The sequence below is a fragment of the Equus caballus genome, chromosome 4 (genome assembly GCF_041296265.1).
Source record: "Equus caballus isolate H_3958 breed thoroughbred chromosome 4, TB-T2T, whole genome shotgun sequence".
NCBI lineage: Eukaryota > Metazoa > Chordata > Mammalia > Perissodactyla > Equidae > Equus > Equus caballus.
The window spans coordinates 27,755,811-27,782,319 of NC_091687.1; positions in this window are offsets into that span (position 1 = coordinate 27,755,811).

The window sequence follows — 26,509 nt, forward strand, 5'->3', positions numbered from 1 at the left end:
AGCTCTTTGGGAAGCTAAGAAACAACTCGCTCTGCACAGTGCTCTTACAGCCTACCGGGAACATGTCTTGCAAAGGCCTGTGAAACGCAGTTTCTTTGCAGGCCTGATCTGGCTGAAGTAGGACTTCTGCTCTGGGTGTGCTACTTTGCCCTAGAGCTGAAAGGCACAACGTGCAGTCTTCTTTCCAAAGGGCGAGTTGGGCCCCACAGCATCTTGCTTCCAGCTCTTTGGGAAGCTAAGAAACAACTCGCTCTGCACAGTGCTCTTACAGCCTACCGGGAACATGTCTTACAAAGGCCTGTGAAACGCAGTTTCTTTGCAGGCCTGATCTGGCTGAAGTAGGACTTCTGCTCTGGGTGTGCTACTTTGCCCTAGAGCTGAAAGGCACAACGTGCAGGCTTCTTTCCAAAGGGCGAGTTGGGCCCCACAGCATCTTGCTTCCAGCTCTTTGGGAAGCTAAGAAACAACTCGCTCTGCACACTGCTCTTACAGCCTAGTGGGAACATCTCTTCCAAAGGCCTGTGAAACGCAGTTTCTTTGCAGGCCTGATCTGGCTGAAGTAGGACTTCTGCTCTGGGTGTGCTACTTTGCCCTAGAGCTGAAAGGCACAACGTGCAGGCTTCTTTCCAAAGGGCGAGTTGGGCCCCACAGCATCTTGCTTCCAGCTCTTTGGGAAGCTAAGAAACAACTCGCTCTGCACAGTGCTCTTACAGCCTACCGGGAACATGTCTTGCAAAGGCCTGTGAAACGCAGTTTCTTTGCAGGCCTGATCTGGCTGAAGTAGGACTTCTGCTCTGGGTGTGCTACTTTGCCCTAGAGCTGAAAGGCACAACGTGCAGGCTTCTTTCCAAAGGGCGAGTTGGGCCCCACAGCATCTTGCTTCCAGCTCTTTGGGAAGCTAAGAAACAACTCGCTCTGCACAGTGCTCTTACAGCCTACCGGGAACATCTCTTCCAAAGGCCTGTGAAACGCAGTTTCTTTGCAGGCCTGATCTGGCTGAAGTAGGACTTCTGCTCTGGGTGTGCTACTTTGCCCTAGAGCTGAAAGGCACAACGTGCAGGCTTCTTTCCAAAGGGCGAGTTGGGCCCCACAGCATCTTGCTTCCAGCTCTTTGGGAAGCTAAGAAACAACTCGCTCTGCACAGTGCTCTTACAGCCTACCGGGAACATGTCTTCCAAAGGCCTGTGAAACGCAGTTTCTTTGCAGGCCTGATCTGGCTGAAGTAGGACTTCTGCTCTGGGTGTGCTACTTTGCCCTAGAGCTGAAAGGCACAACGTGCAGGCTTCTTTCCTAAGGGCGAGTTGGGCCCCACAGCATCTTGCTTCCAGCTCTTTGGGAAGCTAAGAAACAACTCGCTCTGCACAGTGCTCTTACAGCCTACCGGGAACATCTCTTCCAAAGGCCTGTGAAACGCAGTTTCTTTGCAGGCCTGATCTGGCTGAAGTAGGACTTCTGCTCTGGGTGTGCTACTTTGCCCTAGAGCTGAAAGGCACAACGTGCAGGCTTCTTTCCAAAGGGCGAGTTGGGCCCCACAGCATCTTGCTTCCAGCTCTTTGGGAAGCTAAGAAACAACTCGCTCTGCACAGTGCTCTTACAGCCTACTGGGAACATCTCTTCCAAAGGCCTGTGAAACGCAGTTTCTTTGCAGGCCTGATCTGGCTGAAGTAGGACTTCTGCTCTGGGTGTGCTACTTTGCCCTAGAGCTGAAAGGCACAACGTGCAGGCTTCTTTCCAAAGGGCGAGTTGGGCCCCACAGCATCTTGCTTCCAGCTCTTTGGGAAGCTAAGAAACAACTCGCTCTGCACAGTGCTCTTACAGCCTACGGGGAGCATCTCTTCCAAAGGCCTGTGAAACGCAGTTTCTTTGCAGGCCTGATCTGGCTGAAGTAGGACTTCTGCTCTGGGTGTGCTACTTTGCCCTAGAGCTGAAAGGCACAACGTGCAGGCTTCTTTCCAAAGGGCGAGTTGGGCCCCACAGCATCTTGCTTCCAGCTCTTTGGGAAGCTAAGAAACAACTCGCTCTGCACAGTGCTCTTACAGCCTACCGGGAACATCTCTTCCAAAGGCCTGTGAAACGCAGTTTCTTTGCAGGCCTGATCTGGCTGAAGTAGGACTTCTGCTCTGGGTGTGCTACTTTGCCCTAGAGCTGAAAGGCACAACGTGCAGGCTTCTTTCCAAAGGGCGAGTTGGGCCCCACAGCATCTTGCTTCCAGCTCTTTGGGAAGCTAAGAAACAACTCGCTCTGCACAGTGCTCTTACAGCCTACCGGGAACATGTCTTGCAAAGGCCTGTGAAACGCAGTTTCTTTGCAGGCCTGATCTGGCTGAAGTAGGACTTCTGCTCTGGGTGTGCTACTTTGCCCTAGAGCTGAAAGCCACAACGTGCAGGCTTCTTTCCAAAGGGCGAGTTGGGCCCCACAGCATCTTGCTTCCAGCTCTTTGGGAAGCTAAGAAACAACTCGCTCTGCACACTGCTCTTACAGCCTAGTGGGAACATCTCTTCCAAAGGCCTCTGAAACGCAGTTTCTTTTCAGGCCTGATCTGGCTGAAGTCGGACTTCTGCTCTGGGTGTGCTACTTTGCCCTAGAGCTGAAAGGCACAACGTGCAGGCTTCTTTCCTAAGGGCGAGTTGGGCCCCACAGCATCTTGCTTCCAGCTCTTTGGGAAGCTAAGAAACAACTCGTTCTGAACAGTGCTCTTACAGCCTACGGGGAGCATCTCTTCCAAAGGCCTGTGAAACGCAGTTTCTTTGCAGGCCTGATCTGGCTGAAGTAGGACTTCTGCTCTGGGTGTGCTACTTTGCCCTAGAGCTGAAAGGCACAACGTGCAGGCTTCTTTCCAAAGGGTGAGTTGGGCCCCACAGCATCTTGCTTCCAGCTCTTTGGGAAGCTAAGAAACAACTCGCTCTGCACAGTGCTCTTACAGCCTAGTGGGAACATCTCTTCCAAAGGCCTCTGAAACGCAGTTTCTTTTCAGGCCTGATCTGGCTGAAGTCGGACTTCTGCTCTGGGTGTGCTACTTTGCCCTAGAGCTGAAAGGCACAACGTGCAGGCTTCTTTCCAAAGGGCGAGTTGGGCCCCACAGCATCTTGCTTCCAGCTCTTTGGGAAGCTAAGAAACAACTCGCTCTGCACAGTGCTCTTACAGCCTACCGGGAACATCTCTTCCAAAGGCCTGTGAAACGCAGTTTCTTTGCAGGCCTGATCTGGCTGAAGTAGGACTTCTGCTCTGGGTGTGCTACTTTGCCCTAGAGCTGAAAGGCACAACGTGCAGGCTTCTTTCCAAAGGGTGAGTTGGGCCCCACAGCATCTTGCTTCCAGCTCTTTGGGAAGCTAAGAAACAACTCGCTCTGCACAGTGCTCTTACAGCCTAGTGGGAACATCTCTTCCAAAGGCCTGTGAAACGCAGTTTCTTTGCAGGCCTGATCTGGCTGAAGTAGGACTTCTGCTCTGGGTGTGCTACTTTGCCCTAGAGCTGAAAGGCACAACGTGCAGGCTTCTTTCCAAAGGGCGAGTTGGGCCCCACAGCATCTTGCTTCCAGCTCTTTGGGAAGCTAAGAAACAACTCGCTCTGCACAGAGCTCTTACAGCCTACCGGGAACATCTTTTCCAAAGGCCAGTGAAACGCAGTTTCTTTGCAGGCCTGATCTGGCTGAAGTAGGACTTCTGCTCTGGGTGTGCTACTTTGCCCTAGAGCTGAAAGGCCACAACGTGCAGGCTTCTTTCCAAAGGGCGAGTTGGGCCCCACAGCATCTTGCTTCCAGCTCTTTGGGAAGCTAAGAAACAACTCGCTCTGCACAGTGCTCTTACAGCCTAGCGGGAACATCTCTTCCAAAGGACTGTGAAACGCAGTTTCTTTGCAGGCCTGATCTGGCTGAAGTAGGACTTCTGCTCTGGGTGTGCTACTTTGCCCTAGAGCTGGAAGGCACAACGTGCAGGCTTCTTTCCAAAGGGCGAGTTGGGCCCCACAGCATCTTGCTTCCAGCTCTTTGGGAAGCTAAGAAACAACTCGCTCTGCACAGTGCTCTTACAGCCTACCGGGAACATGTCTTCCAAAGGCCTGTGAAATGCAGTTCTTTGCAGGCCTGATCTGGCTGAAGTAGGACTTCTGCTCTGGGTGTGCTACTTTGCCCTAGAGCTGAAAGGCACAACGTGCAGGCTTCTTTCCAAAGGGCGAGTTGGGCCCCACAGCATCTTGCTTCCAGCTCTTTGGGAAGCTAAGAAACAACTCGCTCTGCACAGTGCTCTTACAGCCTACCGGGAACATCTCTTCCAAAGGCCTGTGAAACGCAGTTTCTTTGCAGGCCTGATCTGGCTGAAGTAGGACTTCTGCTCTGGGTGTGCTACTTTGCCCTAGAGCTGAAAGGCACAACGTGCAGGCTTCTTTCCAAAGGGCGAGTTGGGCCCCACAGCATCTTGCTTCCAGCTCTTTGGGAAGCTAAGAAACAACTCGCTCTGCACAGTGCTCTCACAGCCTACCGGGAACATGTCTTCCAAAGGCCTGTGAAACGCAGTTTCTTTGCAGGCCTGATCTGGCTGAAGTAGGACTTCTGCTCTGGGTGTGCTACTTTGCCCTAGAGCTGAAAGGCACAACGTGCAGGCTTCTTTCCAAAGGGCGAGTTGGGCCCCACAGCATCTTGCTTCCAGCTCTTTGGGAAGCTAAGAAACAACTCGCTCTGCACAGTGCTCTTACAGCCTACCGGGAACATGTCTTCCAAAGGCCTGTGAAACGCAGTTCCTTTGCAGGCCTGATCTGGCTGAAGTAGGACTTCTGCTCTGGGTGTGCTACTTTGCCCTAGAGCTGAAAGGCACAACGTGCAGGCTTCTTTCCAAAGGGCGAGTTGGGCCCCACAGCATCTTGCTTCCAGCTCTTTGGGAAGCTAAGAAACAACTCGCTCTGCACAGTGCTCTTACAGCCTACCGGGAACATGTCTTGCAAAGGCCTGTGAAACGCAGTTTCTTTGCAGGCCTGATCTGGCTGAAGTAGGACTTCTGCTCTGGGTGTGCTACTTTGCCCTAGAGCTGAAAGGCACAACGTGCAGTCTTCTTTCCAAAGGGCGAGTTGGGCCCCACAGCATCTTGCTTCCAGCTCTTTGGGAAGCTAAGAAACAACTCGCTCTGCACAGTGCTCTTACAGCCTACCGGGAACATGTCTTACAAAGGCCTGTGAAACGCAGTTTCTTTGCAGGCCTGATCTGGCTGAAGTAGGACTTCTGCTCTGGGTGTGCTACTTTGCCCTAGAGCTGAAAGGCACAACGTGCAGGCTTCTTTCCAAAGGGCGAGTTGGGCCCCACAGCATCTTGCTTCCAGCTCTTTGGGAAGCTAAGAAACAACTCGCTCTGCACACTGCTCTTACAGCCTAGTGGGAACATCTCTTCCAAAGGCCTGTGAAACGCAGTTTCTTTGCAGGCCTGATCTGGCTGAAGTAGGACTTCTGCTCTGGGTGTGCTACTTTGCCCTAGAGCTGAAAGGCACAACGTGCAGGCTTCTTTCCAAAGGGCGAGTTGGGCCCCACAGCATCTTGCTTCCAGCTCTTTGGGAAGCTAAGAAACAACTCGCTCTGCACAGTGCTCTTACAGCCTACCGGGAACATGTCTTGCAAAGGCCTGTGAAACGCAGTTTCTTTGCAGGCCTGATCTGGCTGAAGTAGGACTTCTGCTCTGGGTGTGCTACTTTGCCCTAGAGCTGAAAGGCACAACGTGCAGGCTTCTTTCCAAAGGGCGAGTTGGGCCCCACAGCATCTTGCTTCCAGCTCTTTGGGAAGCTAAGAAACAACTCGCTCTGCACAGTGCTCTTACAGCCTACCGGGAACATGTCTTCCAAAGGCCTGTGAAACGCAGTTTCTTTGCAGGCCTGATCTGGCTGAAGTAGGACTTCTGCTCTGGGTGTGCTACTTTGCCCTAGAGCTGAAAGGCACAACGTGCAGGCTTCTTTCCAAAGGGCGAGTTGGGCCCCACAGCATCTTGCTTCCAGCTCTTTGGGAAGCTAAGAAACAACTCGCTCTGCACAGTGCTCTTACAGCCTACCGGGAACATGTCTTCCAAAGGCCTGTGAAACGCAGTTTCTTTGCAGGCCTGATCTGGCTGAAGTAGGACTTCTGCTCTGGGTGTGCTACTTTGCCCTAGAGCTGAAAGGCACAACGTGCAGGCTTCTTTCCTAAGGGCGAGTTGGGCCCCACAGCATCTTGCTTCCAGCTCTTTGGGAAGCTAAGAAACAACTCGCTCTGCACAGTGCTCTTACAGCCTACCGGGAACATGTCTTCCAAAGGCCTGTGAAACGCAGTTTCTTTGCAGGCCTGATCTGGCTGAAGTAGGACTTCTGCTCTGGGTGTGCTACTTTGCCCTAGAGCTGAAAGGCACAACGTGCAGGCTTCTTTCCAAAGGGCGAGTTGGGCCCCACAGCATCTTGCTTCCAGCTCTTTGGGAAGCTAAGAAACAACTCGCTCTGCACAGTGCTCTTACAGCCTAGCGGGAACATCTCTTCCAAAGGCCTGTGAAACGCAGTTTCTTTGCAGGCCTGATCTGGCTGAAGTAGGACTTCTGCTCTGGGTGTGCTACTTTGCCCTAGAGCTGAAAGGCACAACGTGCAGGCTTCTTTCCAAAGGGCGAGTTGGGCCCCACAGCATCTTGCTTCCAGCTCTTTGGGAAGCTAAGAAACAACTCGCTCTGCACAGTGCTCTTACAGCCTACGGGGAGCATCTCTTCCAAAGGCCTGTGAAACGCAGTTTCTTTGCAGGCCTGATCTGGCTGAAGTAGGACTTCTGCTCTGGGTGTGCTACTTTGCCCTAGAGCTGAAAGGCACAACGTGCAGGCTTCTTTCCTAAGGGCGAGTTGGGCCCCACAGCATCTTGCTTCCAGCTCTTTGGGAAGCTAAGAAACAACTCGCTCTGCACAGTGCTCTTACAGCCTACCGGGAACATGTCTTCCAAAGGCCTGTGAAACGCAGTTTCTTTGCAGGCCTGATCTGGCTGAAGTAGGACTTCTGCTCTGGGTGTGCTACTTTGCCCTAGAGCTGAAAGGCACAACGTGCAGGCTTCTTTCCTAAGGGCGAGTTGGGCCCCACAGCATCTTGCTTCCAGCTCTTTGGGAAGCTAAGAAACAACTCGCTCTGCACAGTGCTCTTACAGCCTAGTGGGAACATCTCTTCCAAAGGCCTGTGAAACGCAGTTTCTTTGCAGGCCTGATCTGGCTGAAGTAGGACTTCTGCTCTGGGTGTGCTACTTTGCCCTAGAGCTGAAAGGCACAACGTGCAGGCTTCTTTCCAAAGGGCGAGTTGGGCCCCACAGCATCTTGCTTCCAGCTCTTTGGGAAGCTAAGAAACAACTCGCTCTGCACAGTGCTCTTACAGCCTACCGGGAACATCTTTTCCAAAGGCCAGTGAAACGCAGTTTCTTTGCAGGCCTGATCTGGCTGAAGTAGGACTTCTGCTCTGGGTGTGCTACTTTGCCCTAGAGCTGAAAGGCCACAACGTGCAGGCTTCTTTCCAAAGGGCGAGTTGGGCCCCACAGCATCTTGCTTCCAGCTCTTTGGGAAGCTAAGAAACAACTCGCTCTGCACAGTGCTCTTACAGCCTAGCGGGAACATCTCTTCCAAAGGACTGTGAAACGCAGTTTCTTTGCAGGCCTGATCTGGCTGAAGTAGGACTTCTGCTCTGGGTGTGCTACTTTGCCCTAGAGCTGGAAGGCACAACGTGCAGGCTTCTTTCCAAAGGGCGAGTTGGGCCCCACAGCATCTTGCTTCCAGCTCTTTGGGAAGCTAAGAAACAACTCGCTCTGCACAGTGCTCTTACAGCCTACCGGGAACATGTCTTCCAAAGGCCTGTGAAATGCAGTTCTTTGCAGGCCTGATCTGGCTGAAGTAGGACTTCTGCTCTGGGTGTGCTACTTTGCCCTAGAGCTGAAAGGCACAACGTGCAGGCTTCTTTCCAAAGGGCGAGTTGGGCCCCACAGCATCTTGCTTCCAGCTCTTTGGGAAGCTAAGAAACAACTCGCTCTGCACAGTGCTCTTACAGCCTACCGGGAACATCTCTTCCAAAGGCCTGTGAAACGCAGTTTCTTTGCAGGCCTGATCTGGCTGAAGTAGGACTTCTGCTCTGGGTGTGCTACTTTGCCCTAGAGCTGAAAGGCACAACGTGCAGGCTTCTTTCCAAAGGGCGAGTTGGGCCCCACAGCATCTTGCTTCCAGCTCTTTGGGAAGCTAAGAAACAACTCGCTCTGCACAGTGCTCTCACAGCCTACCGGGAACATGTCTTCCAAAGGCCTGTGAAACGCAGTTTCTTTGCAGGCCTGATCTGGCTGAAGTAGGACTTCTGCTCTGGGTGTGCTACTTTGCCCTAGAGCTGAAAGGCACAACGTGCAGGCTTCTTTCCAAAGGGCGAGTTGGGCCCCACAGCATCTTGCTTCCAGCTCTTTGGGAAGCTAAGAAACAACTCGCTCTGCACAGTGCTCTTACAGCCTACCGGGAACATGTCTTCCAAAGGCCTGTGAAACGCAGTTCCTTTGCAGGCCTGATCTGGCTGAAGTAGGACTTCTGCTCTGGGTGTGCTACTTTGCCCTAGAGCTGAAAGGCACAACGTGCAGGCTTCTTTCCAAAGGGCGAGTTGGGCCCCACAGCATCTTGCTTCCAGCTCTTTGGGAAGCTAAGAAACAACTCGCTCTGCACAGTGCTCTTACAGCCTACCGGGAACATGTCTTGCAAAGGCCTGTGAAACGCAGTTTCTTTGCAGGCCTGATCTGGCTGAAGTAGGACTTCTGCTCTGGGTGTGCTACTTTGCCCTAGAGCTGAAAGGCACAACGTGCAGTCTTCTTTCCAAAGGGCGAGTTGGGCCCCACAGCATCTTGCTTCCAGCTCTTTGGGAAGCTAAGAAACAACTCGCTCTGCACAGTGCTCTTACAGCCTACCGGGAACATGTCTTACAAAGGCCTGTGAAACGCAGTTTCTTTGCAGGCCTGATCTGGCTGAAGTAGGACTTCTGCTCTGGGTGTGCTACTTTGCCCTAGAGCTGAAAGGCACAACGTGCAGGCTTCTTTCCAAAGGGCGAGTTGGGCCCCACAGCATCTTGCTTCCAGCTCTTTGGGAAGCTAAGAAACAACTCGCTCTGCACACTGCTCTTACAGCCTAGTGGGAACATCTCTTCCAAAGGCCTGTGAAACGCAGTTTCTTTGCAGGCCTGATCTGGCTGAAGTAGGACTTCTGCTCTGGGTGTGCTACTTTGCCCTAGAGCTGAAAGGCACAACGTGCAGGCTTCTTTCCAAAGGGCGAGTTGGGCCCCACAGCATCTTGCTTCCAGCTCTTTGGGAAGCTAAGAAACAACTCGCTCTGCACAGTGCTCTTACAGCCTACCGGGAACATGTCTTCCAAAGGCCTGTGAAACGCAGTTTCTTTGCAGGCCTGATCTGGCTGAAGTAGGACTTCTGCTCTGGGTGTGCTACTTTGCCCTAGAGCTGAAAGGCACAACGTGCAGGCTTCTTTCCTAAGGGCGAGTTGGGCCCCACAGCATCTTGCTTCCAGCTCTTTGGGAAGCTAAGAAACAACTCGCTCTGCACAGTGCTCTTACAGCCTACCGGGAACATGTCTTCCAAAGGCCTGTGAAACGCAGTTTCTTTGCAGGCCTGATCTGGCTGAAGTAGGACTTCTGCTCTGGGTGTGCTACTTTGCCCTAGAGCTGAAAGGCACAACGTGCAGGCTTCTTTCCAAAGGGCGAGTTGGGCCCCACAGCATCTTGCTTCCAGCTCTTTGGGAAGCTAAGAAACAACTCGCTCTGCACAGTGCTCTTACAGCCTAGCGGGAACATCTCTTCCAAAGGCCTGTGAAACGCAGTTTCTTTGCAGGCCTGATCTGGCTGAAGTAGGACTTCTGCTCTGGGTGTGCTACTTTGCCCTAGAGCTGAAAGGCACAACGTGCAGGCTTCTTTCCAAAGGGCGAGTTGGGCCCCACAGCATCTTGCTTCCAGCTCTTTGGGAAGCTAAGAAACAACTCGCTCTGCACAGTGCTCTTACAGCCTACGGGGAGCATCTCTTCCAAAGGCCTGTGAAACGCAGTTTCTTTGCAGGCCTGATCTGGCTGAAGTAGGACTTCTGCTCTGGGTGTGCTACTTTGCCCTAGAGCTGAAAGGCACAACGTGCAGGCTTCTTTCCAAAGGGCGAGTTGGGCCCCACAGCATCTTGCTTCCAGCTCTTTGGGAAGCTAAGAAACCACTCGCTCTGCACAGTGCTCTTACAGCCTACCGGGAACATCTCTTCCAAAGGCCTGTGAAACGCAGTTTCTTTGCAGGCCTGATCTGGCTGAAGTAGGACTTCTGCTCTGGGTGTGCTACTTTGCCCTAGAGCTGAAAGGCACAACGTGCAGGCTTCTTTCCAAAGGGCGAGTTGGGCCCCACAGCATCTTGCTTCCAGCTCTTTGGGAAGCTAAGAAACAACTCGCTCTGCACAGTGCTCTTACAGCCTACCCGGAACATCTCTTCCAAAGGCCTGTGAAACGCAGTTTCTTTGCAGGCCTGATCTGGCTGAAGTAGGACTTCTGCTCTGGGTGTGCTACTTTGCCCTAGAGCTGAAAGGCACAACGTGCAGGCTTCTTTCCAAAGGGCGAGTTGGGCCCCACAGCATCTTGCTTCCAGCTCTTTGGGAAGCTAAGAAACAACTCGCTCTGCACAGTGCTCTTACAGCCTAGTGGGAACATCTCTTCCAAAGGCCTCTGAAACGCAGTTTCTTTTCAGGCCTGATCTGGCTGAAGTCGGACTTCTGCTCTGGGTGTGCTACTTTGCCCTAGAGCTGAAAGGCACAACGTGCAGGCTTCTTTCCTAAGGGCGAGTTGGGCCCCACAGCATCTTGCTTCCAGCTCTTTGGGAAGCTAAGAAACAACTCGCTCTGAACAGTGCTCTTACAGCCTACGGGGAGCATCTCTTCCAAAGGCCTGTGAAACGCAGTTTCTTTGCAGGCCTGATCTGGCTGAAGTAGGACTTCTGCTCTGGGTGTGCTACTTTGCCCTAGAGCTGAAAGGCACAACGTGCAGGCTTCTTTCCAAAGGGCGAGTTGGGCCCCACAGCATCTTGCTTCCAGCTCTTTGGGAAGCTAAGAAACAACTCGCTCTGCACAGTGCTCTTACAGCCTAGTGGGAACATCTCTTCCAAAGGCCTCTGAAACGCAGTTTCTTTTCAGGCCTGATCTGGCTGAAGTCGGACTTCTGCTCTGGGTGTGCTACTTTGCCCTAGAGCTGAAAGGCACAACGTGCAGGCTTCTTTCCAAAGGGCGAGTTGGGCCCCACAGCATCTTGCTTCCAGCTCTTTGGGAAGCTAAGAAACAACTCGCTCTGCACAGTGCTCTTACAGCCTACCGGGAACATCTCTTCCAAAGGCCTGTGAAACGCAGTTTCTTTGCAGGCCTGATCTGGCTGAAGTAGGACTTCTGCTCTGGGTGTGCTACTTTGCCCTAGAGCTGAAAGGCACAACGTGCAGGCTTCTTTCCAAAGGGCGAGTTGGGCCCCACAGCATCTTGCTTCCAGCTCTTTGGGAAGCTAAGAAACAACTCGCTCTGCACAGTGCTCTTACAGCCTAGTGGGAACATCTCTTCCAAAGGCCTCTGAAACGCAGTTTCTTTTCAGGCCTGATCTGGCTGAAGTCGGACTTCTGCTCTGGGTGTGCTACTTTGCCCTAGAGCTGAAAGGCACAACGTGCAGGCTTCTTTCCTAAGGGCGAGTTGGGCCCCACAGCATCTTGCTTCCAGCTCTTTGGGAAGCTAAGAAACAACTCGCTCTGAACAGTGCTCTTACAGCCTACGGGGAGCATCTCTTCCAAAGGCCTGTGAAACGCAGTTTCTTTGCAGGCCTGATCTGGCTGAAGTAGGACTTCTGCTCTGGGTGTGCTACTTTGCCCTAGAGCTGAAAGGCACAACGTGCAGGCTTCTTTCCAAAGGGCGAGTTGGGCCCCACAGTATCTTGCTTCCAGCTCTTTGGGAAGCTAAGAAACAACTCGCTCTGCACAGTGCTCTTACAGCCTACCGGGAACATCTCTTCCAAAGGCCTGTGAAACGCAGTTTCTTTGCAGGCCTGATCTGGCTGAAGTAGGACTTCTGCTCTGGGTGTGCTACTTTGCCCTAGAGCTGAAAGGCACAACGTGCAGGCTTCTTTCCAAAGGGTGAGTTGGGCCCCACAGCATCTTGCTTCCAGCTCTTTGGGAAGCTAAGAAACAACTCGCTCTGCACAGTGCTCTTACAGCCTAGTGGGAACATCTCTTCCAAAGGCCTCTGAAACGCAGTTTCTTTTCAGGCCTGATCTGGCTGAAGTCGGACTTCTGCTCTGGGTGTGCTACTTTGCCCTAGAGCTGAAAGGCACAACGTGCAGGCTTCTTTCCAAAGGGCGAGTTGGGCCCCACAGCATCTTGCTTCCAGCTCTTTGGGAAGCTAAGAAACAACTCGCTCTGCACAGTGCTCTTACAGCCTACGGGAAGCATCTCTTCCAAAGGCCTGTGAAACGCAGTTTCTTTGCAGGCCTGATCTGGCTGAAGTAGGACTTCTGCTCTGGGTGTGCTACTTTGCCCTAGAGCTGAAAGGCACAACGTGCAGGCTTCTTTCCAAAGGGCGAGTTGGGCCCCACAGCATCTTGCTTCCAGCTCTTTGGGAAGCTAAGAAACAACTCGCTCTGCACAGTGCTCTTACAGCCTACCGGGAACATCTCTTCCAAAGGCCTGTGAAACGCAGTTTCTTTGCAGGCCTGATCTGGCTGAAGTAGGACTTCTGCTCTGGGTGTGCTACTTTGCCCTAGAGCTGAAAGGCACAACGTGCAGGCTTCTTTCCAAAGGGCGAGTTGGGCCCCACAGCATCTTGCTTCCAGCTCTTTGGGAAGCTAAGAAACAACTCGCTCTGCACAGTGCTCTTACAGCCTACCGGGAACATGTCTTGCAAAGGCCTGTGAAACGCAGTTTCTTTGCAGGCCTGATCTGGCTGAAGTAGGACTTCTGCTCTGGGTGTGCTACTTTGCCCTAGAGCTGAAAGGCACAACGTGCAGGCTTCTTTCCAAAGGGCGAGTTGGGCCCCACAGCATCTTGCTTCCAGCTCTTTGGGAAGCTAAGAAACAACTCGCTCTGCACAGTGCTCTTACAGCCTAGTGGGAACATCTCTTCCAAAGGCCTCTGAAACGCAGTTTCTTTTCAGGCCTGATCTGGCTGAAGTCGGACTTCTGCTCTGGGTGTGCTACTTTGCCCTAGAGCTGAAAGGCACAACGTGCAGGCTTCTTTCCTAAGGGCGAGTTGGGCCCCACAGCATCTTGCTTCCAGCTCTTTGGGAAGCTAAGAAACAACTCGCTCTGAACAGTGCTCTTACAGCCTACGGGGAGCATCTCTTCCAAAGGCCTGTGAAACGCAGTTTCTTTGCAGGCCTGATCTGGCTGAAGTAGGACTTCTGCTCTGGGTGTGCTACTTTGCCCTAGAGCTGAAAGGCACAACGTGCAGGCTTCTTTCCAAAGGGTGAGTTGGGCCCCACAGCATCTTGCTTCCAGCTCTTTGGGAAGCTAAGAAACAACTCGCTCTGCACAGTGCTCTTACAGCCTAGTGGGAACATCTCTTCCAAAGGCCTCTGAAACGCAGTTTCTTTTCAGGCCTGATCTGGCTGAAGTCGGACTTCTGCTCTGGGTGTGCTACTTTGCCCTAGAGCTGAAAGGCACAACGTGCAGGCTTCTTTCCAAAGGGCGAGTTGGGCCCCACAGCATCTTGCTTCCAGCTCTTTGGGAAGCTAAGAAACAACTCGCTCTGCACAGTGCTCTTACAGCCTACCGGGAACATCTCTTCCAAAGGCCTGTGAAACGCAGTTTCTTTGCAGGCCTGATCTGGCTGAAGTAGGACTTCTGCTCTGGGTGTGCTACTTTGCCCTAGAGCTGAAAGGCACAACGTGCAGGCTTCTTTCCAAAGGGCGAGTTGGGCCCCACAGCATCTTGCTTCCAGCTCTTTGGGAAGCTAAGAAACAACTCGCTCTGCACAGTGCTCTTACAGCCTAGTGGGAACATCTCTTCCAAAGGCCTCTGAAACGCAGTTTCTTTTCAGGCCTGATCTGGCTGAAGTCGGACTTCTGCTCTGGGTGTGCTACTTTGCCCTAGAGCTGAAAGGCACAACGTGCAGGCTTCTTTCCTAAGGGCGAGTTGGGCCCCACAGCATCTTGCTTCCAGCTCTTTGGGAAGCTAAGAAACAACTCGCTCTGAACAGTGCTCTTACAGCCTACGGGGAGCATCTCTTCCAAAGGCCTGTGAAACGCAGTTTCTTTGCAGGCCTGATCTGGCTGAAGTAGGACTTCTGCTCTGGGTGTGCTACTTTGCCCTAGAGCTGAAAGGCACAACGTGCAGGCTTCTTTCCAAAGGGCGAGTTGGGCCCCACAGTATCTTGCTTCCAGCTCTTTGGGAAGCTAAGAAACAACTCGCTCTGCACAGTGCTCTTACAGCCTACCGGGAACATCTCTTCCAAAGGCCTGTGAAACGCAGTTTCTTGGCAGGCCTGATCTGGCTGAAGTAGGACTTCTGCTCTGGGTGTGCTACTTTGCCCTAGAGCTGAAAGGCACAACGTGCAGGCTTCTTTCCAAAGGGTGAGTTGGGCCCCACAGCATCTTGCTTCCAGCTCTTTGGGAAGCTAAGAAACAACTCGCTCTGCACAGTGCTCTTACAGCCTAGTGGGAACATCTCTTCCAAAGGCCTCTGAAACGCAGTTTCTTTTCAGGCCTGATCTGGCTGAAGTCGGACTTCTGCTCTGGGTGTGCTACTTTGCCCTAGAGCTGAAAGGCACAACGTGCAGGCTTCTTTCCAAAGGGCGAGTTGGGCCCCACAGCATCTTGCTTCCAGCTCTTTGGGAAGCTAAGAAACAACTCGCTCTGCACAGTGCTCTTACAGCCTACCGGGAACATCTCTTCCAAAGGCCTGTGAAACGCAGTTTCTTTGCAGGCCTGATCTGGCTGAAGTAGGACTTCTGCTCTGGGTGTGCTACTTTGCCCTAGAGCTGAAAGGCACAACGTGCAGGCTTCTTTCCAAAGGGCGAGTTGGGCCCCACAGCATCTTGCTTCCAGCTCTTTGGGAAGCTAAGAAATAACTCGCTCTGCACAGTGCTCTTACAGCCTACCAGGAACATCTTTTCCAAAGGCCAGTGAAACGCAGTTTCTTTGCAGGCCTGATCTGGCTGAAGTAGGACTTCTGCTCTGGGTGTGCTACTTTGCCCTAGAGCTGAAAGGCACAACGTGCAGGCTTCTTTAAAAGGGCGAGTTGGGCCCCACAGCATCTTGCTTCCAGCTCTTTGGGAAGCTAAGAAACAACTCGCTCTGCACAGTGCTCTTACAGCCTACCGGGAACATCTCTTCCAAAGGCCTGTGAAACGCAGTTTCTTTGCAGGCCTGATCTGGCTGAAGTAGGACTTCTGCTCTGGGTGTGCTACTTTGCCCTAGAGCTGAAAGGCACAACGTGCAGGCTTCTTTCCAAAGGGCGAGTTGGGCCCCACAGCATCTTGCTTCCAGCTCTTTGGGAAGCTAAGAAACAACTCGCTCTGCACAGTGCTCTTACAGCCTACGGGGAGCATCTCTTCCAAAGGCCTGTGAAACGCAGTTTCTTTGCAGGCCTGATCTGGCTGAAGTAGGACTTCTGCTCTGGGTGTGCTACTTTGCCCTAGAGCTGAAAGGCACAACGTGCAGGCTTCTTTCCAAAGGGCGAGTTGGGCCCCACAGCATCTTGCTTCCAGCTCTTTGGGAAGCTAAGAAACAACTCGCTCTGCACAGTGCTCTTACAGCCTACCGGGAACATCTCTTCCAAAGCCCTGTGAAACGCAGTTTCTTTGTAGGCCTGATCTGGCTGAAGTAGGACTTCTGCTCTGGGTGTGCTACTTTGCCCTAGAGCTGAAAGGCACAACGTGCAGGCTTCATTCCAAAGGGTGAGTTGGGCCCCACAGCATCTTGCTTCCAGCTCTTTGGGAAGCTAAGAAACAACTCGCTCTGCACAGTGCTCTTACAGCCTACCGGGAACATGTCTTCCAAAGGCCTGTGAAACGCAGTTTCTTTGCAGTCCTGATCTGGCTGAAGTAGGACTTCTGCTCTGGGTGTGCTACTTTGCCCTAGAGCTGAAAGGCACAACGTGCAGGCTTCTTTCCAAAGGGCGAGTTGGGCCCCACAGCATCTTGCTTCCAGCTCTTTGGGAAGCTAAGAAACAACTCGCTCTGCACAGTGCTCTTACAGCCTACCGGGAACATGTCTTGCAAAGGCCTGTGAAACGCAGTTTCTTTGCAGGCCTGATCTGGCTGAAGTAGGACTTCTGCTCTGGGTGTGCTACTTTGCCCTAGAACTGCAAGGCACAACGTGCAGGCTTCTTTCCAAAGGGCGAGTTGGGCCCCACAGCATCTTGCTTCCAGCTCTTTGGGAAGCTAAGAAACAACTCGCTCTGCACAGTGCTCTTACAGCCTAGTGGGAACATCTCTTCCAAAGGCCTGTGAAACGCAGTTTCTTTGCAGGCCTGATCTGGCTGAAGTAGGACTTCTGCTCTGGGTGTGCTACTTTGCCCTAGAGCTGAAAGGCACAACGTGCAGGCTTCTTTCCAAAGGGCGAGTTGGGCCCCACAGCATCTTGCTTCCAGCTCTTTGGGAAGCTAAGAAACAACTCGCTCTGCACAGTGCTCTTACAGCCTACCGGGAACATCTTTTCCAAAGGCCAGTGAAACGCAGTTTCTTTGCAGGCCTGATCTGGCTGAAGTAGGACTTCTGCTCTGGGTGTGCTACTTTGCCCTAGAGCTGAAAGGCCACAACGTGCAGGCTTCTTTCCAAAGGGCGAGTTGGGCCCCACAGCATCTTGCTTCCAGCTCTTTGGGAAGCTAAGAAACAACTCGCTCTGCACAGTGCTCTTACAGCCTAGCGGGAACATCTCTTCCAAAGGACTGTGAAACGCAGTTTCTTTGCAGGCCTGATCTGGCTGAAGTAGGACTTCTGCTCTGGGTGTGCTACTTTGCCCTAGAGCTGGAAGGCACAACGTGCAGGCTTCTTTCCAAAGGGCGAGTTGGGCCCCACAGCATCTTGCTTCCAGCTCTTTGGGAAGCTAAGAAACAACTCGCTCTGCACAGTGCTCTTACAGCCTACCGGGAACATGTCTTCCAAAGGCCTGTGAAATGCAGTTCTTTGCAGGCCTGATCTGGCTGAAGTAGGACTTCTGCTCTGGGTGTGCTACTTTGCCCTAGAGCTGAAAGGCACAACGTGCAGGCTTCTTTCCAAAGGGCGAGTTGGGCCCCACAGCATCTTGCTTCCAGCTCTTTGGGAAGCTAAGAAACAACTCGCTCTGCACAGTGCTCTTACAGCCTACCGGGAACATCTCTTCCAAAGGCCTGTGAAACGCAGTTTCTTTGCAGGCCTGATCTGGCTGAAGTAGGACTTCTGCTCTGGGTGTGCTACTTTGCCCTAGAGCTGAAAGGCACAACGTGCAGGCTTCTTTCCAAAGGGCGAGTTGGGCCCCACAGCATCTTGCTTCCAGCTCTTTGGGAAGCTAAGAAACAACTCGCTCTGCACAGTGCTCTCACAGCCTACCGGGAACATGTCTTCCAAAGGCCTGTGAAACGCAGTTTCTTTGCAGGCCTGATCTGGCTGAAGTAGGACTTCTGCTCTGGGTGTGCTACTTTGCCCTAGAGCTGAAAGGCACAACGTGCAGGCTTCTTTCCAAAGGGCGAGTTGGGCCCCACAGCATCTTGCTTCCAGCTCTTTGGGAAGCTAAGAAACAACTCGCTCTGCACAGTGCTCTTACAGCCTACCGGGAACATGTCTTCCAAAGGCCTGTGAAACGCAGTTCCTTTGCAGGCCTGATCTGGCTGAAGTAGGACTTCTGCTCTGGGTGTGCTACTTTGCCCTAGAGCTGAAAGGCACAACGTGCAGGCTTCTTTCCAAAGGGCGAGTTGGGCCCCACAGCATCTTGCTTCCAGCTCTTTGGGAAGCTAAGAAACAACTCGCTCTGCACAGTGCTCTTACAGCCTACCGGGAACATGTCTTGCAAAGGCCTGTGAAACGCAGTTTCTTTGCAGGCCTGATCTGGCTGAAGTAGGACTTCTGCTCTGGGTGTGCTACTTTGCCCTAGAGCTGAAAGGCACAACGTGCAGTCTTCTTTCCAAAGGGCGAGTTGGGCCCCACAGCATCTTGCTTCCAGCTCTTTGGGAAGCTAAGAAACAACTCGCTCTGCACAGTGCTCTTACAGCCTACCGGGAACATGTCTTACAAAGGCCTGTGAAACGCAGTTTCTTTGCAGGCCTGATCTGGCTGAAGTAGGACTTCTGCTCTGGGTGTGCTACTTTGCCCTAGAGCTGAAAGGCACAACGTGCAGGCTTCTTTCCAAAGGGCGAGTTGGGCCCCACAGCATCTTGCTTCCAGCTCTTTGGGAAGCTAAGAAACAACTCGCTCTGCACACTGCTCTTACAGCCTAGTGGGAACATCTCTTCCAAAGGCCTGTGAAACGCAGTTTCTTTGCAGGCCTGATCTGGCTGAAGTAGGACTTCTGCTCTGGGTGTGCTACTTTGCCCTAGAGCTGAAAGGCACAACGTGCAGGCTTCTTTCCAAAGGGCGAGTTGGGCCCCACAGCATCTTGCTTCCAGCTCTTTGGGAAGCTAAGAAACAACTCGCTCTGCACAGTGCTCTTACAGCCTACCGGGAACATGTCTTCCAAAGGCCTGTGAAACGCAGTTTCTTTGCAGGCCTGATCTGGCTGAAGTAGGACTTCTGCTCTGGGTGTGCTACTTTGCCCTAGAGCTGAAAGGCACAACGTGCAGGCTTCTTTCCTAAGGGCGAGTTGGGCCCCACAGCATCTTGCTTCCAGCTCTTTGGGAAGCTAAGAAACAACTCGCTCTGCACAGTGCTCTTACAGCCTACCGGGAACATGTCTTCCAAAGGCCTGTGAAACGCAGTTTCTTTGCAGGCCTGATCTGGCTGAAGTAGGACTTCTGCTCTGGGTGTGCTACTTTGCCCTAGAGCTGAAAGGCACAACGTGCAGGCTTCTTTCCAAAGGGCGAGTTGGGCCCCACAGCATCTTGCTTCCAGCTCTTTGGGAAGCTAAGAAACAACTCGCTCTGCACAGTGCTCTTACAGCCTAGCGGGAACATCTCTTCCAAAGGCCTGTGAAACGCAGTTTCTTTGCAGGCCTGATCTGGCTGAAGTAGGACTTCTGCTCTGGGTGTGCTACTTTGCCCTAGAGCTGAAAGGCACAACGTGCAGGCTTCTTTCCAAAGGGCGAGTTGGGCCCCACAGCATCTTGCTTCCAGCTCTTTGGGAAGCTAAGAAACAACTCGCTCTGCACAGTGCTCTTACAGCCTACGGGGAGCATCTCTTCCAAAGGCCTGTGAAACGCAGTTTCTTTGCAGGCCTGATCTGGCTGAAGTAGGACTTCTGCTCTGGGTGTGCTACTTTGCCCTAGAGCTGAAAGGCACAACGTGCAGGCTTCTTTCCAAAGGGCGAGTTGGGCCCCACAGCATCTTGCTTCCAGCTCTTTGGGAAGCTAAGAAACCACTCGCTCTGCACAGTGCTCTTACAGCCTACCGGGAACATCTCTTCCAAAGGCCTGTGAAACGCAGTTTCTTTGCAGGCCTGATCTGGCTGAAGTAGGACTTCTGCTCTGGGTGTGCTACTTTGCCCTAGAGCTGAAAGGCACAACGTGCAGGCTTCTTTCCAAAGGGCGAGTTGGGCCCCACAGCATCTTGCTTCCAGCTCTTTGGGAAGCTAAGAAACAACTCGCTCTGCACAGTGCTCTTACAGCCTACCCGGAACATCTCTTCCAAAGGCCTGTGAAACGCAGTTTCTTTGCAGGCCTGATCTGGCTGAAGTAGGACTTCTGCTCTGGGTGTGCTACTTTGCCCTAGAGCTGAAAGGCACAACGTGCAGGCTTCTTTCCAAAGGGCGAGTTGGGCCCCACAGCATCTTGCTTCCAGCTCTTTGGGAAGCTAAGAAACAACTCGCTCTGCACAGTGCTCTTACAGCCTAGTGGGAACATCTCTTCCAAAGGCCTCTGAAACGCAGTTTCTTTTCAGGCCTGATCTGGCTGAAGTCGGACTTCTGCTCTGGGTGTGCTACTTTGCCCTAGAGCTGAAAGGCACAACGTGCAGGCTTCTTTCCTAAGGGCGAGTTGGGCCCCACAGCATCTTGCTTCCAGCTCTTTGGGAAGCTAAGAAACAACTCGCTCTGAACAGTGCTCTTACAGCCTACGGGGAGCATCTCTTCCAAAGGCCTGTGAAACGCAGTTTCTTTGCAGGCCTGATCTGGCTGAAGTAGGACTTCTGCTCTGGGTGTGCTACTTTGCCCTAGAGCTGAAAGGCACAACGTGCAGGCTTCTTTCCAAAGGGCGAGTTGGGCCCCACAGCATCTTGCTTCCAGCTCTTTGGGAAGCTAAGAAACAACTCGCTCTGCACAGTGCTCTTACAGCCTAGTGGGAACATCTCTTCCAAAGGCCTCTGAAACGCAGTTTCTTTTCAGGCCTGATCTGGCTGAAGTCGGACTTCTGCTCTGGGTGTGCTACTTTGCCCTAGAGCTGAAAGGCACAACGTGCAGGCTTCTTTCCAAAGGGCGAGTTGGGCCCCACAGCATCTTGCTTCCAGCTCTTTGGGAAGCTAAGAAACAACTCGCTCTGCACAGTGCTCTTACAGCCTACCGGGAACATCTCTTCCAAAGGCCTGTGAAACGCAGTTTCTTTGCAGGCCTGATCTGGCTGAAGTAGGACTTCTGCTCTGGGTGTGCTACTTTGCCCTAGAGCTGAAAGGCACAACGTGCAGGCTTCTTTCCAAAGGGCGAGTTGGGCCCCACAGCATCTTGCTTCCAGCTCTTTGGGAAGCTAAGAAACAACTCGCTCTGCACAGTGCTCTTACAGCCTAGTGGGAACATCTCTTCCAAAGGCCTCTGAAACGCAGTTTCTTTTCAGGCCTGATCTGGCTGAAGTCGGACTTCTGCTCTGGGTGTGCTACTTTGCCCTAGAGCTGAAAGGCACAACGTGCAGGCTTCTTTCCTAAGGGCGAGTTGGGCCCCACAGCATCTTGCTTCCAGCTCTTTGGGAAGCTAAGAAACAACTCGCTCTGAACAGTGCTCTTACAGCCTACGGGGAGCATCTCTTCCAAAGGCCTGTGAAACGCAGTTTCTTTGCAGGCCTGATCTGGCTGAAGTAGGACTTCTGCTCTGGGTGTGCTACTTTGCCCTAGAGCTGAAAGGCACAACGTGCAGGCTTCTTTCCAAAGGGCGAGTTGGGCCCCACAGTATCTTGCTTCCAGCTCTTTGGGAAGCTAAGAAACAACTCGCTCTGCACAGTGCTCTTACAGCCTACCGGGAACATCTCTTCCAAAGGCCTGTGAAACGCAGTTTCTTTGCAGGCCTGATCTGGCTGAAGTAGGACTTCTGCTCTGGGTGTGCTACTTTGCCCTAGAGCTGAAAGGCACAACGTGCAGGCTTCTTTCCAAAGGGTGAGTTGGGCCCCACAGCATCTTGCTTCCAGCTCTTTGGGAAGCTAAGAAACAACTCGCTCTGCACAGTGCTCTTACAGCCTAGTGGGAACATCTCTTCCAAAGGCCTCTGAAACGCAGTTTCTTTTCAGGCCTGATCTGGCTGAAGTCGGACTTCTGCTCTGGGTGTGCTACTTTGCCCTAGAGCTGAAAGGCACAACGTGCAGGCTTCTTTCCAAAGGGCGAGTTGGGCCCCACAGCATCTTGCTTCCAGCTCTTTGGGAAGCTAAGAAACAACTCGCTCTGCACAGTGCTCTTACAGCCTACGGGAAGCATCTCTTCCAAAGGCCTGTGAAACGCAGTTTCTTTGCAGGCCTGATCTGGCTGAAGTAGGACTTCTGCTCTGGGTGTGCTACTTTGCCCTAGAGCTGAAAGGCACAACGTGCAGGCTTCTTTCCAAAGGGCGAGTTGGGCCCCACAGCATCTTGCTTCCAGCTCTTTGGGAAGCTAAGAAACAACTCGCTCTGCACAGTGCTCTTACAGCCTACCGGGAACATCTCTTCCAAAGGCCTGTGAAACGCAGTTTCTTTGCAGGCCTGATCTGGCTGAAGTAGGACTTCTGCTCTGGGTGTGCTACTTTGCCCTAGAGCTGAAAGGCACAACGTGCAGGCTTCTTTCCAAAGGGCGAGTTGGGCCCCACAGCATCTTGCTTCCAGCTCTTTGGGAAGCTAAGAAACAACTCGCTCTGCACAGTGCTCTTACAGCCTACCGGGAACATGTCTTGCAAAGGCCTGTGAAACGCAGTTTCTTTGCAGGCCTGATCTGGCTGAAGTAGGACTTCTGCTCTGGGTGTGCTACTTTGCCCTAGAGCTGAAAGGCACAACGTGCAGGCTTCTTTCCAAAGGGCGAGTTGGGCCCCACAGCATCTTGCTTCCAGCTCTTTGGGAAGCTAAGAAACAACTCGCTCTGCACAGTGCTCTTACAGCCTAGTGGGAACATCTCTTCCAAAGGCCTCTGAAACGCAGTTTCTTTTCAGGCCTGATCTGGCTGAAGTCGGACTTCTGCTCTGGGTGTGCTACTTTGCCCTAGAGCTGAAAGGCACAACGTGCAGGCTTCTTTCCTAAGGGCGAGTTGGGCCCCACAGCATCTTGCTTCCAGCTCTTTGGGAAGCTAAGAAACAACTCGCTCTGAACAGTGCTCTTACAGCCTACGGGGAGCATCTCTTCCAAAGGCCTGTGAAACGCAGTTTCTTTGCAGGCCTGATCTGGCTGAAGTAGGACTTCTGCTCTGGGTGTGCTACTTTGCCCTAGAGCTGAAAGGCACAACGTGCAGGCTTCTTTCCAAAGGGTGAGTTGGGCCCCACAGCATCTTGCTTCCAGCTCTTTGGGAAGCTAAGAAACAACTCGCTCTGCACAGTGCTCTTACAGCCTAGTGGGAACATCTCTTCCAAAGGCCTCTGAAACGCAGTTTCTTTTCAGGCCTGATCTGGCTGAAGTCGGACTTCTGCTCTGGGTGTGCTACTTTGCCCTAGAGCTGAAAGGCACAACGTGCAGGCTTCTTTCCAAAGGGCGAGTTGGGCCCCACAGCATCTTGCTTCCAGCTCTTTGGGAAGCTAAGAAACAACTCGCTCTGCACAGTGCTCTTACAGCCTACCGGGAACATCTCTTCCAAAGGCCTGTGAAACGCAGTTTCTTTGCAGGCCTGATCTGGCTGAAGTAGGACTTCTGCTCTGGGTGTGCTACTTTGCCCTAGAGCTGAAAGGCACAACGTGCAGGCTTCTTTCCAAAGGGCGAGTTGGGCCCCACAGCATCTTGCTTCCAGCTCTTTGGGAAGCTAAGAAACAACTCGCTCTGCACAGTGCTCTTACAGCCTAGTGGGAACATCTCTTCCAAAGGCCTCTGAAACGCAGTTTCTTTTCAGGCCTGATCTGGCTGAAGTCGGACTTCTGCTCTGGGTGTGCTACTTTGCCCTAGAGCTGAAAGGCACAACGTGCAGGCTTCTTTCCTAAGGGCGAGTTGGGCCCCACAGCATCTTGCTTCCAGCTCTTTGGGAAGCTAAGAAACAACTCGCTCTGAACAGTGCTCTTACAGCCTACGGGGAGCATCTCTTCCAAAGGCCTGTGAAACGCAGTTTCTTTGCAGGCCTGATCTGGCTGAAGTAGGACTTCTGCTCTGGGTGTGCTACTTTGCCCTAGAGCTGAAAGGCACAACGTGCAGGCTTCTTTCCAAAGGGCGAGTTGGGCCCCACAGTATCTTGCTTCCAGCTCTTTGGGAAGCTAAGAAACAACTCGCTCTGCACAGTGCTCTTACAGCCTACCGGGAACATCTCTTCCAAAGGCCTGTGAAACGCAGTTTCTTGGCAGGCCTGATCTGGCTGAAGTAGGACTTCTGCTCTGGGTGTGCTACTTTGCCCTAGAGCTGAAAGGCACAACGTGCAGGCTTCTTTCCAAAGGGTGAGTTGGGCCCCACAGCATCTTGCTTCCAGCTCTTTGGGAAGCTAAGAAACAACTCGCTCTGCACAGTGCTCTTACAGCCTAGTGGGAACATCTCTTCCAAAGGCCTCTGAAACGCAGTTTCTTTTCAGGCCTGATCTGGCTGAAGTCGGACTTCTGCTCTGGGTGTGCTACTTTGCCCTAGAGCTGAAAGGCACAACGTGCAGGCTTCTTTCCAAAGGGCGAGTTGGGCCCCACAGCATCTTGCTTCCAGCTCTTTGGGAAGCTAAGAAACAACTCGCTCTGCACAGTGCTCTTACAGCCTACCGGGAACATCTCTTCCAAAGGCCTGTGAAACGCAGTTTCTTTGCAGGCCTGATCTGGCTGAAGTAGGACTTCTGCTCTGGGTGTGCTACTTTGCCCTAGAGCTGAAAGGCACAACGTGCAGGCTTCTTTCCAAAGGGCGAGTTGGGCCCCACAGCATCTTGCTTCCAGCTCTTTGGGAAGCTAAGAAATAACTCGCTCTGCACAGTGCTCTTACAGCCTACCAGGAACATCTTTTCCAAAGGCCAGTGAAACGCAGTTTCTTTGCAGGCCTGATCTGGCTGAAGTAGGACTTCTGCTCTGGGTGTGCTACTTTGCCCTAGAGCTGAAAGGCACAACGTGCAGGCTTCTTTAAAAGGGCGAGTTGGGCCCCACAGCATCTTGCTTCCAGCTCTTTGGGAAGCTAAGAAACAACTCGCTCTGCACAGTGCTCTTACAGCCTACCGGGAACATCTCTTCCAAAGGCCTGTGAAACGCAGTTTCTTTGCAGGCCTGATCTGGCTGAAGTAGGACTTCTGCTCTGGGTGTGCTACTTTGCCCTAGAGCTGAAAGGCACAACGTGCAGGCTTCTTTCCAAAGGGCGAGTTGGGCCCCACAGCATCTTGCTTCCAGCTCTTTGGGAAGCTAAGAAACAACTCGCTCTGCACAGTGCTCTTACAGCCTACGGGGAGCATCTCTTCCAAAGGCCTGTGAAACGCAGTTTCTTTGCAGGCCTGATCTGGCTGAAGTAGGACTTCTGCTCTGGGTGTGCTACTTTGCCCTAGAGCTGAAAGGCACAACGTGCAGGCTTCTTTCCAAAGGGCGAGTTGGGCCCCACAGCATCTTGCTTCCAGCTCTTTGGGAAGCTAAGAAACAACTCGCTCTGCACAGTGCTCTTACAGCCTACCGGGAACATCTCTTCCAAAGCCCTGTGAAACGCAGTTTCTTTGTAGGCCTGATCTGGCTGAAGTAGGACTTCTGCTCTGGGTGTGCTACTTTGCCCTAGAGCTGAAAGGCACAACGTGCAGGCTTCATTCCAAAGGGTGAGTTGGGCCCCACAGCATCTTGCTTCCAGCTCTTTGGGAAGCTAAGAAACAACTCGCTCTGCACAGTGCTCTTACAGCCTACCGGGAACATGTCTTCCAAAGGCCTGTGAAACGCAGTTTCTTTGCAGTCCTGATCTGGCTGAAGTAGGACTTCTGCTCTGGGTGTGCTACTTTGCCCTAGAGCTGAAAGGCACAACGTGCAGGCTTCTTTCCAAAGGGCGAGTTGGGCCCCACAGCATCTTGCTTCCAGCTCTTTGGGAAGCTAAGAAACAACTCGCTCTGCACAGTGCTCTTACAGCCTACCGGGAACATGTCTTGCAAAGGCCTGTGAAACGCAGTTTCTTTGCAGGCCTGATCTGGCTGAAGTAGGACTTCTGCTCTGGGTGTGCTACTTTGCCCTAGAACTGCAAGGCACAACGTGCAGGCTTCTTTCCAAAGGGCGAGTTGGGCCCCACAGCATCTTGCTTCCAGCTCTTTGGGAAGCTAAGAAACAACTCGCTCTGCACAGTGCTCTTACAGCCTACCGGGAACATCTCTTCCAAAGGCCTGTGAAACGCAGTTTCTTTGAAGGCCTGATCTGGCTGAAGTAGGACTTCTGCTCTGGGTGTGCTACTTTGCCCTAGAGCTGAAAGGCACAACGTGCAGGCTTCTTTCCAAAGGGCGAGTTGGGCCCCACAGCATCTTGCTTCCAGCTCTTTGGGAAGCTAAGAAACAACTCGCTCTGCACAGTGCTCTTACAGCCTACCGGGAACATGTCTTGCAGAGGCCTCTGAAACGCAGTTTCTTTGCAGGCCTGATCTGGCTGAAGTAGGACTTCTGCTCTGGGTGTGCTACTTTGCCCTAGAGCTGAAAGGCACAACGTGCAGGCTTCTTTCCAAAGGGCGAGTTGGGCCCCACAGCATCTTGCTTCCAGCTCTTTGGGAAGCTAAGAAACAACTCGCTCTGCACAGTGCTCTTACAGCCTACCGGGAACATCTTTTCCAAAGGCCTGTGAAACGCAGTTTCTTTGCAGGCCTGATCTGGCTGAAGTCGGACTTCTGCTCTGGGTGTGCTACTTTGCCCTAGAGCTGAAAGGCACAACGTGCAGGCTTCTTTCCAAAGGGCGAGTTGGGCCCCACAGCATCTTGCTTCCAGCTCTTTGGGAAGCTAAGAAACAACTCGCTCTGCACAGTGCTCTTACAGCCTACCGGGAACATCTCTTCCAAAGGCCTGTGAAACGCAGTTTCTTTGCAGGCCTGATCTGGCTGAAGTAGGACTTCTGCTCTGGGTGTGCTACTTTGCCCTAGAGCTGAAAGGCACAACGTGCAGGCTTCTTTCCAAAGGGCGAGTTGGGCCCCACAGCAT